Genomic DNA, 10852 nt, shown 5'->3' with positions numbered 1-10852 from the left:
GTGATGACAATATCCTAATCCTATGTGATTTAGGGCCAACTGCGGTTTCTAAACCTCAACCTCACAATAACCTTTATCATCTCCAGAGAGAGGTACAGACTTGCCCAAGGTCATTCGAGCAGTAAGCAGCAGAAGGAGGATGCCCTGTTTCCAAGGACAAGCTTTTAAACCCTGCACTTTGTCTCCTTTCCGACTGCAGAGTGGGAGGGATGGGGGAGGGGGGATGGCAAGGCAACAGGCAGAGCCATAGTCAGATTAAAAGATAATTGGGCCGATCTAAAATGGGGTGGGGTGGGGTGGGGGTAGAATATAGAGAAGAGAGGGTCCAAAAATATTTAGGAAAAAGGCCCTACTGGGTGTGTGATTGACGAGGCGTGTAGGTTGAAGGAGAGAGCGATGAGAACGGCTTCCAGGTTTTTGCTCCTAAGGCCGTTTCTCGTGGGGCCGTCAGAGTGACAGGCACCACGAGGCGGGTAGAGATACCGAGTTGAGGTAGCTGTGGGATACCGTGGTGGGGACCCTCGTGGGTGGTGGGATACACCCAGCCGGAGCTCGGGAGCCAGGTCTGAGCCCGAGGAGACGACTGGGGCCCCTGACGGATTGGCTAGGGCGGGCAGGGCTGATCAGACTGCAGAGTGCCTCGGTGACAGGGTGACACGTGGACTCGAGTTGGAGGAAAGGAAGGACTTGATTAGAAGCAACGTGGTCAGCAGCGTCTTGTGAAACGTCAAGCCTCAAACCGAAACATTTAGGAACTAAAACGGAACTGTATTTCTAGCCTCCGTTCTACTCTGTGGTGGACGGGCCAGCACCCCCATGCTCAGGGCAGGGACCAAGCTCTGTGGGGCTCAGCCAGCACTGGGGAAGGGAGCTAGCTGGTCCTTGGCCGTTGTCACTCTCCAGGCGGGGCCCCTGAGACATGGCCATTCCTGAGGTCCGCAGGCCTGCTCCTCAAGGCACCCAGCCTCTCGTCAGGACAGGGAGGTCTGGCCTGGCCCGGACGCATGAAAGGCTGGAGGAATCCTGGCTTCTCTCTCTCTCTCTCTTTTTCTGGTTGTTCCTCACAGCACCTTGTGACTAAAAGGTAAAGGAGGAAAAGAAATATCAGGAGGTGAAATGGGGCGGGAAATATTAATTAGTATCTTGAAAGATGATCCTGCCAAGTCATAGCAACCATGTTTTCGGGGAGCCAGTCCTCCACCTTGGACAGGGCCTAAGGGAGCGGGGAGGGGACAGAGCGGGGGGAGACCCATGAACGGGAGACTGCAGTTGCGCGGGTTGGTTGTACGGGACCCCGTTTTCCGGAAGAGCCTTTCACTTCTCCTCGGCTCCTCACAGTGACTCTGTCAGTCGGTATTTACTGTCCCCATTTTACACATAAGGCAACGGAGAGAAGTTAAATTAGATGAAATCACCTGGCCAGCAAATAGGAGAGCTCAGGCTTAAAACCTCTGTCTCCTGGTGAAGACCTTTAAGAGGGGAGAAGCCCCTGTGGCTTCACCACCCCCACCAACCACCCCCCCGCACCTCCCACAGGTCAAGCTGCCTTTCGGGAATAAGGTGCTGGAGACATCAGGGCCTCAAGGTGCGTTTGGAAGCTGTATCTGGAGAGAAACAAGGCCCCAGGTCTTAAAGCATTCCCCTGGGGTTTGGAGGCCCCCCCTCTCCTGCCCCCCCAGAGCTGCTCGCAGCGCCCCAGTCAGCCCCGCGGGCCCCCGCGGAACCAAACGCCGCGTGGCGCGACGCCGGCTGCGACGCCGCCGGGTCGCTCAGGCTGAGCGGAGCCGCGTCCACGCTGCAGGAATCTAAGAGGCAGGTGCGGCTCCCTGGGCGCTTTGAATAGGAACTTGTTCAAATCATGTAGCCTCTCTAGAAACAGTTTTTCAAAGGAGTGGTTTACAATTCCTCATCTGTGGCAGGAATGAGGGGGTGGGTTGGCGGGAGGGAGGAGGAATCGCTGACGGGGAGGCAGGGAGCCACCCTCCCGGATTGGAGCTGCGAAGATCAAAGCAGAGGGGTGACCGTTGCTCCTGGAGATGAGAGGCGGGCGAGAATGCCCGCGCAGGTAAAGGCAGGAAAGGATGAGGCGCGGTGGGTGGAGCCCTGATTGAGACAGAGCCGGAGAGGCTGTTTCCCCACAGAGCCGCAGGGGTGCAGGCGCCCCAGCCCCGCCCCTGTCCTCTGCAGGGACCTCCCCTTCAGCCAGGCTTCTGCTCCCGGCCCCCCATCCCCAAACCCTTCCCGCCTTGCTCCCACAGTCCCCTGTCCCTCCACTCTTTCTAGAGTTTGCGCCTTCCAACCCCTAGACGCTTGCGCACGGGTCCACCCTCCCTGGGCTCCACCTCATTGCCCCATGACTTTGACCAGAGGGCCGGTCGCCCACGCCCATGGTTCTCAAACTCTAGCATCAGGACCCTCTGGAGGGCGTTTTAAACCCTGACTGCTGGGACCCCAGTTTCTGATTCAGTAGGCCTGGGGCGGGGATGGAGAATTTGCGTTGCTAACCCATTCCTAAGTGATGCTGATGCTGTCTATGGTCACTCATCTTTGTCGTTCATTTAGCCTTAATCACATGCTGCTTTGTATTGCTACCTTAACTGATCTTGCCTCCCAGATAAAGCTGAACAATTCAAAGGCAGCGATGTGGAAAGTACTTGACTGTATCTCCCTCATTACCTCCTGGCATACTTAGAGCCGGCACCCAAACCCAATATAAGTTACTAATTGATATGAAGGGTTAGGATTGATTTTAGGCAAAGTTATGAAATAAGCGTTTTGCCCCCAGGAACCTCCCACTTTCCTCTCCCTCCCTCTACCAATCTCTGTGCCACTCGCTCTTCCTCCTCCAGGCCGAACCAGGCCCCCCAAAGCGTATGCCTGCTCACATGCCCTCGAAACCTGTGGCTCTTCTGGCCGCCCCTCAGATGGATAGGCAATTCTTGAAAGACGTTTGGCTGAGAAGGAGAGAAGTGAAACAGGCAGCAGCTAGAGAGAGGTTTGGGGTCCAGGAGGCTGCTTGCTTTATTTTTTTAAGATGAGTGGGACTTAGCTTATTTAAATACGAATGGAAAGAAGCCGGTCGAGGGGGACGGGTGCTGGTATGAACTGGGACGGTGTAATGGTAGAGGGAGGTCTTAGAGACGGACAGGGATGGAGCCCAGAGTCCAGGGAGAAGGATTAGCTTAGACAGGAGCTGGGGCACCTCTCCCATTGTGAACGGGAAAAGGAAAGATAGGCTTTAGAGGCAGGAACGATGAGGCTTTAGACCTTAGGTGACTCCATGAAATATCTTACGATTCCATGAAATTAAATCGCCATGGTGTCCGTAGCTTAATGTGTCACCTCTCCTTGGCAAAGCCTTAACCCAAAGAAACGAGTCTTTCATGAGAGACTCTCAGGCTACAGGAGGCCGGCCTGTGGGGCAGTGGGGCCTTCCCAGCGACTTCAAACACCTGCCATCCTGCTACACGAGGTAGAATTGGGAAAATGGGATGAATACGTCCACTTGTGACAATGGAAGGTCTAGAGAAAGGTCATGGAGCTGATAAGTCGGTGCCAGAACCAGCCTTAGAACCCTTCTTGACCTGCCCCCAGTGGCCATCTGGTACGCCCACCTACATTCATTCATTCTCTGACCACCTACTATGCAAGGAAGTTGGGGGGAGCTATTAAGAGCAGCTTCTTCTCAGGCCTTGGAATGGAGACGTGGGATGCCATGTCCACCCCAGAGCCGCACAGCCCCAGCCTATCTCTGGGACTCTGAGAAATGCACGCTGGTGATAAGAATAATTACAGCAATTATAACAACAATGCCCCTTCAATTGAATTAGCATGCAAGGTGCCCGGTACGCTGTACCAGCACCTGGGGCATAGGAAGAGATAAATAAATGTAAGCGTCATCATCATCTTCCTTCTTCCTCCTGCTTATCACCATCACCATCACCATCATCTTCCTCCTTTCTCCTGTATCCCCCCGAAGTACCTCACCATCATCATCATCATCATCATCATCATGTGCCCAGGCACCATGCTATGTACTTACATATTTATTTATTTTTTAATTATATGCTTTCCCTAATTTCAAGAGTCATAGATGGTTAGTGTTAAAAAGTTCTAACAAGGAATGCCTAACATACGAATTGTAAGTGGGGGTGTGCTGGGAAACTCTGGATTCAGATTGCTTGTGTTTACATTATGACTCTGCGGATACCAACCGTGTGATCTGGGGCATGTCACTTAACTCTTCTGTGCTCCATTTCATCATCTGTTAAATGGGGGCAATAATAGTTCTTAGATCACAAGGTGTTTGAGAAATGTATATACGGTGACATATCTTAAAGCACTGAGCACAGTACTTGGCACATAGTTAAGCAGTCAATATAAGGTGGTTATTATCGATATTATTATTGTGGATGTTTTATAAAGTACTCTATAATCCACACCTCGGACGTAATCGATATTGATAGCTCTTTGCATGTTTTCAGGTTTTTTTCTATCTGTATCTCTATGTCTCTGTCTCTATCTCTCTATATAATATGGGATCCAAAATATGTATAGCGTTCCACATTTTTTGTTCACTTCACAAATACTATGAATAATTCTCAAGACAACCCTCCAAAGTATTTATCAATACACCATTTTGACTATAAATGGATATTTGATCTTCACATCCCAAATGTTCAAAGGAAATCTCTGGAGGCCGAATGAAGAACAGGGCATGGGTCAGCAACCTTTCTTCGCCAGGGGCCAGGTGGAATAGTCCAGGCTTTGCAGACCATATGGTTTCTGCTGCAGCTCCTTAACTCTGCTGGTTGTAGGAAAACATCACTACGACATATCTGAAGGAACGAGGTGACTGTGTTCCAATAAAACTTTATTTATGGAGACCAAAATGTGAATTTCACATAATTTTCACATCTCACGAAATATTCTTCTTCTTCTTTTGATTTTTTTTTTTTTTTCCCAACCAGTACATAAAACCATAGAAACCGTTCTTAGATCGCGGGCTGTATTGTACAAAACCACAACAGGCTGGCTTTGGCCCGCGGGTCACAGGGAGCACAGTGAAAATTAGAGAGGCAGTGAGGAGTAAAGTAATATCTTAATGCAACCTTTCTGCCTTCTCGGTCGGAAGTACCTTTTCCTCGGCTTGAAATGTATTATCTCGCCAAATTTGTTAAAATCTTTCTCAGGGTTTGGGTCACATGCCACGTCCTCTGCGACGCCGTTCCAAAATTCCCCTAAAGAAATGACTGCCGTTCCCTCCTCTGATACTCATGGTGCTGCGTACGGTGCTCTCCCCCACCGGAATCCCTGCTAGGCCTTCAGACTCGGGAGGTCCGTTTATTCGACGTGCTTGGCAACTGAGCTTCCCTATCACTCTATCGGGTGCAAGGAAAAGGAACTCGTTAGAACCAGCCTGGGGAGGTGGGGGGGGGCATGTTTAGAATCGAGAAGATCTTAAGGAATCTGTATTTAGGAAGCGTCCACAGGGGCTGGAGCCATGGTTTGGAGAGCGGACAACCAAGAACCTCCCTCCATCTCTCCTCTCCTCTGCCTTGTCTTCCCTTCTCTCTTCTCTCCGTGGATTCTCCTCTCCATCTCTTTGAGTAGCTTAATTTCATTAGTTATTTTTTTTTTTCTCAGCATCCTCTCAATTCAAGGGCTAGTAGAGATCAAATGGCTTCTGTGAGTCCTCCTTCTAAATTTCTGGGAGAGAGAATCTCGATGGCCAGAAGAGCTGGCGGCATGGGATCCGCGTCAGCGCCGAGGCCTGTCTGAGAGCCTAGTCCAGGGCTTATTCTCCAGGAACGGAGGGAAGGTATCGGGCAGACACCTCAAGATGCCCATGGTACCCGCTGGCCTCATTCATGTCTCGATGGCTCGTTTCGCGGTTCCTTGTGGGCACCTCTCTCTTTTCCACCGTCTAGACAGCATGTTTTTTTAGAACGGGGACAGTCTCACTCGTTTTGGTGTCCCCGGTCCTCACGGTGTTTCGCACACAACAGGTAATAATAGCAAATGCTTGTTGGATTGAATTGAAAACACCGCCTTCCAGTCAGTCTTTCATGCATCTTTCATCTTCCTTAAAGGTACACATTCCACTGCTCGGCAAAAGACAGGTGGCATAAAAGATAAATTTCCTTTTCTGGCTTCGGTTTTTTTTTTTTTTTTTTTTTTTTTATTAAATTTTCTTTGGCTCAGGTAATGGCGCTATTTCCATTCCAGGTTTTCAGAGGTCAGACGACCTCAGGTCCAGATGCGCCGCGAATGCAGCTTTAATAGATGCAGAGCGATTACCTCCTTCCAGTTCTGCAGAGAGGAACAACTTGAACTCTGGAAGCCGGGCTAGGAAGGAATCCTTTTACATGCGCCCCTCTCAGCGTCGGCCCGAAGCGAGCTCAAGGCCAGTCTGAGCAGAAAAGGACGTGGCTGTGCCCGGCAGCCTGGGTAGCTGCCACCTATGTCAGCTTCCAAGCAGGCCTGGGCGCAGCCCGGTGGACCAGATGGGACCTGAATCCCTCTGCGCAGTAACCAAGGCAGGGGCAACTCAGCCACTGCAGCCACCAAGGTCAGTCAGGAGAGGCAGTCCTTCCCTGGCTGTCCCCCGTAACTGCTGGAGAGTGTCTCTCCATTGTTGATTACATCTCCTCTGATCTGCTCCCTCGGGGAAGCTGGCTCATTGTTTACCAAAACCAGTCGCTCCCACGGGTGGCTCTGCTGCCTCTTTCTGCTCCGATGAGCTGTAAGCTTCAGGCAGAAGCAGATCTCAGGGAAGGAGAGGCAGAGTGTTCTAGTTTATGCCTTCCTGGCCTCGGCCGACGTGGATTCTGTGGCCTTTCTCGGGGTCTTTTTAGCTTCCTTCCACATCCTGGATGGAAGAGAGAGGGGAGACAGGACACAGTGGCTTCTCTGTCCCACTAAAATGCCAGTTGTCCTTTGATCATATTAGACACTCTAAGACTTTCATAGTCGGGGTGCTTGCTCAGTAGGTCAAGGGGACTGTGCGTGAGTGTACCGCGTCTCTGTCACACATGCCACGTCTCCTCGCGAAGTGCGTAGAACTCCAATGATCATTGGTCACCCCACTTAAATAACAGTTACAAATATGAATCGGATGCACGTGAACTCAAGCGAATCTCTGACTATCTTTTATCATTCATTCAGGCTCCTCTGAAGGCGCTCACAAGTCTCACAATCACTAGAGCATTTTCAGAAAGTTGCCTGGAAAAAGAAAAAAGATAAAATAACGGCTTTACCAAATGGTTCAGTAACGTGAATCTATTATTTATATATATATATATCTATATTTTGGCATGTAAAAACGGTAGTTCTCAATACTCTACCCATCTCTTAAAGCTTGGCGGGGAAGCACATTCCAATTTGTGGATCACCTAGATGATTCTGTCGTCTTTCTCCTGTACTGTAGCTTTTGGCCACTTTAGTGACCTGAAACTTAGCTGAGAAAAGATGGAATTTAAACTAATGATTTTTAAATGCTAAAACGTGAGTTTGTCACAGTGCTGTTCTGAGATGCTTGAATTCTGCTCTGGATTATTTTGAGGGATCATGTCGAGTAGTATTTTTAAATGGCGACGTCATTTCTCTAAGCAGCTCTGTATGGAAAATATTTTCCTTGAGTGTTGATATTTACAGACAAACCACTCAAGAGGAGCCTGATATAGGTAAAACAGATGAGGATGCAATTAGTATATGCTTTCAATTATCTGTGGTTCAGAAAATTCAATGGCAAGATAGACAATATAAAAGAGCAGTCAAGAGCAGGGGCTTTGGGTCAAACAGAACCAGGTTCGGGACCCTCACATTTGTGAACTGTGTGACCTTGGGCAAAGCAGCTAATGTCACGAAGTCTGTAAAATGAGAACAAATATGACATCTAACATTTGTCGATTGCTTTTTATGTGATGGGCACTGTGCTAATTATGTCACATGCGTTCATTCTCGCATTTCTTCCTCAAAATAATCCCGCGAGGAAGGTACTATTAATATTCTCATTTTACAAATGAAGAAATTGAAACTCAGAAAGGTCGAGTAATTTGTCCAAAATCACAGAGTGGCAGAGCTTGTCCCTCAATGCCCTGTCTGCCTGACTCTAGAGCCCAAGGACACAAACACCATGTAATATTATCTCCCTGTAGTAGTGTTCTTCTTATAGGGTGAGTTGGAGGATTTAATGACATAGTGGATGTAAAGAACATGTAAAGAGCATGCCTGGCACATAGTGCTTATTCTGACGACATCCTAGTATATGTCACCAGCTAAAGTCTGTATAGTGTTTTACTCTTTATAAAGCTCATCGACATGGTAACTCATTGCTTCGTGGTATCGTGGGAAGTACCATAAAACTGGCTCCTAAAGGTTAAAGGACTTGGCCAAGTTCATTAAGCTTATGAGCACACCGATGCTGGAACTCAGATCTTTTCATTCCTGAACCCAGTACCTTCACCCTGCCTTTCGGTCATTGCGGGGGGGGCTATATTTTTATGTAATTTATTTATTATTAGAAGACGGGGCTATTTTCAGATGAGGTGAGTTCTAACCTTGCCCGCCTTCGCATCGCTGCTTTATCTTGGTAGATCTTGAAACTTGTTTCTTGATTTTCCTTTATGTCAGACAATTCGCCTTCCAGAAATGTGAAGGAGAGAGAAGCCTCTTTCGTCTGACTCCCATATATATATATTTTTTCCCCTAGGTAAATACATACGGGTAGATAGATAACAAAGTATGAATGGGCTGGGGTTCTTAACACTCATTTTCAAGTTGAATGTTTGGAAAGCTGAGTGTTTTTCCTTCATAAAAACCATAGTTTAAATGGAACTTCAGCCCAAAGACCCCATAAGAACCTATCACGTGCTAGATGCAAGGAATGGGGGCGGGGGGGGGGGGGTGGGGGGAAGAAAGTGAAGGTGAAGCCAGGGTCCTTCTTCCTTGAATTCCAGGCTTGCTCCAGATAAAATTTTGAAGCAGACTATTTGCGTTTAGTATGTCTTCACCTTCTCCTAGTGCCCCCCGTATGTTCTCTTTCTCTAAGTAACCCCCAACCACGCCTGCCTTACGCAAGAGTCTTCAAAGTTCGAAAACCATCTACCTGCTTCCCCTAGTCTTTCCACCTCACCCTCTCATCTAAATGGCTATTTGATAAGAACTGTTTGGAGGAAAGTAGCCTAATGAAATAATTCACACTAAAGTGTGAGAGGCTGACTTTCCATATTCCCTCCGGAGGTGTTTGCATTTTAATAAGAATATTACGAATGCAAGTGAATTCGTAATTGGTAGGAATCCCAGCAGCGAAACAAAATAAAGAGAAAAGATAGTTATTATGTAGAAGGTACTTGGGAAGCGATTTGCCGTAATATGGATAGACCAGCCCAATGAAGGTCTTTCTTGTTCTGTCCCCTTACGTGCCCGCAGCACGCATGCACCCAAACACATCTTCGCTACCTTGGCTTTTCATCTTTTCCTCATCAACTGAACAATTATTAGGATAATAGCATTTTAGTGCCAGAGAGGGTTCTAGAGCTAATGTCATTAGTTCATTTTATAATTGGAGGAGCAAAGCTCAGACAGCAGGGTCGGGTTCACACACTGGTGAGTGACAGAATCAGCCCTGGAATAATCCAGGTTTCTGCCCCCAAATCGGGGACATTTTCGTCTACACTCTATGCTTAGCATTCGTAAGTCTTGTGGAATAAACTTACAGACACTCACGCGTCGACCTTGCTCACTTATCCACTCGGATGTTTTTTCTCTTTGGCGTTGGCAGGTGGAAGCCATCAGTGCTACAAGCAAAATAGTCCGGCGTGTGTTTCTACCAACGTGTCCTGACCCAGAGCCGGGGATTCTCTGTCCCGGAGGATTTGTAAAATCGGGGCTATTCGGGGACCTTGGCACATGCTTAGCTACTCATGAGAGATGTCACGAGATTCAACCACACATGTAAAAACATTAGGATTCTTCTTGTCTCTCTCTGTTTTCTGTCACTGAGCATTTGGATTTTCACTCTAATTTCTGGAACCACCCTTTTCGCTCCCTCAGCAGGACAGGAAAGTGGCGGAGAGCCTGGCCTCTGGAGAGGCGGCTGCCTGGGGCCTCGTCTCAGCCAGTGCTTGGCCTCGCGGCTGAGCGAACTTCGCACCTTTATTGAGCCTCTGTGTCTAAGTTTCTTCACCTAGAAGATGGGAGCAATAATAGTTGATGCCTCGTGGGGCTGTATAACGTATATACGTGCGTAACGAATGTCGGCCGTCGCCACCATCATCATCATCAACACCTGTGGGTGTTTTTAGTTCGCTTTTTGAATATTTTTAAGGAAGGGAAAGCTTCCTAGTCCTTTTCATCCATCGCCCGGCAATCTGTAAATTGTGCAGTCTTTAGAGGTTAAGTTGACCCTTCATGCATTCTTGTCTGGAGGCATCATTGTGCATAGTGAGTCACCGCCACTTAGAAGTGGATGGTGAGTCAGTAGCCTGTCGAGGGGAGGTTAGACGTTCCCGCGGCTCAAAGTGAGAGGATCTAAACCCGGCCCTGGAGCGCAGTGATGGCTAACTGGTCTTGGGGTGCCATGGAGAAGCGGGGCTACTCGGGTCAGAGGGCTTAAAGTGGTGAGTAAATGCTGGGCCTTTGGCATCAAGCGGATCCGAATCTGATTTCAGCTCCGCTTCTATCTTGCTGTGGGACTTCAAGTCAGTTCCTTAACCTCTCTGTGCCTCCTTTTTTGATCCCCTGTAAATGAAGTTGGTCTTCATAGACATGACCTAACGGTATAGCCGCTCGGGAAAATGCTGAGACTCAAGTGAATACTCGATCGGAAGTGACTGGTATTATCATCACC

General features: G+C 48.5%; 1 long non-coding RNA gene across 3 annotated transcripts in view; it reads left to right on the top strand.

Moving 5' to 3' along the window:
• The first annotated feature begins 10487 nt into the window (after positions 1 to 10487).
• The window catches only part of LOC105296297, a 60553-nt gene continuing 60188 nt past the window's right edge, over positions 10488 to 10852 (top strand). The window contains exon 1 of one of the 3 annotated variants that reach the window (XR_896245.2): positions 10488 to 10622. This is a non-coding gene — a long non-coding RNA (uncharacterized LOC105296297). The remainder of the gene's footprint in view (positions 10623 to 10852) is intronic. The other 2 variants (XR_002782226.1, XR_002782225.1) reach the window with 2 other exon arrangements.

Source organism: Pteropus vampyrus, unplaced genomic scaffold (genome assembly GCF_000151845.1).
Source record: "Pteropus vampyrus isolate Shadow unplaced genomic scaffold, Pvam_2.0 Scaffold6, whole genome shotgun sequence".
In the NCBI taxonomy this organism is placed as follows: Eukaryota; Metazoa; Chordata; class Mammalia; order Chiroptera; family Pteropodidae; genus Pteropus; species Pteropus vampyrus.
Note: the sequence above shows the minus strand (reverse complement) of the source record. Positions and strands in the feature narration are given on the sequence as shown.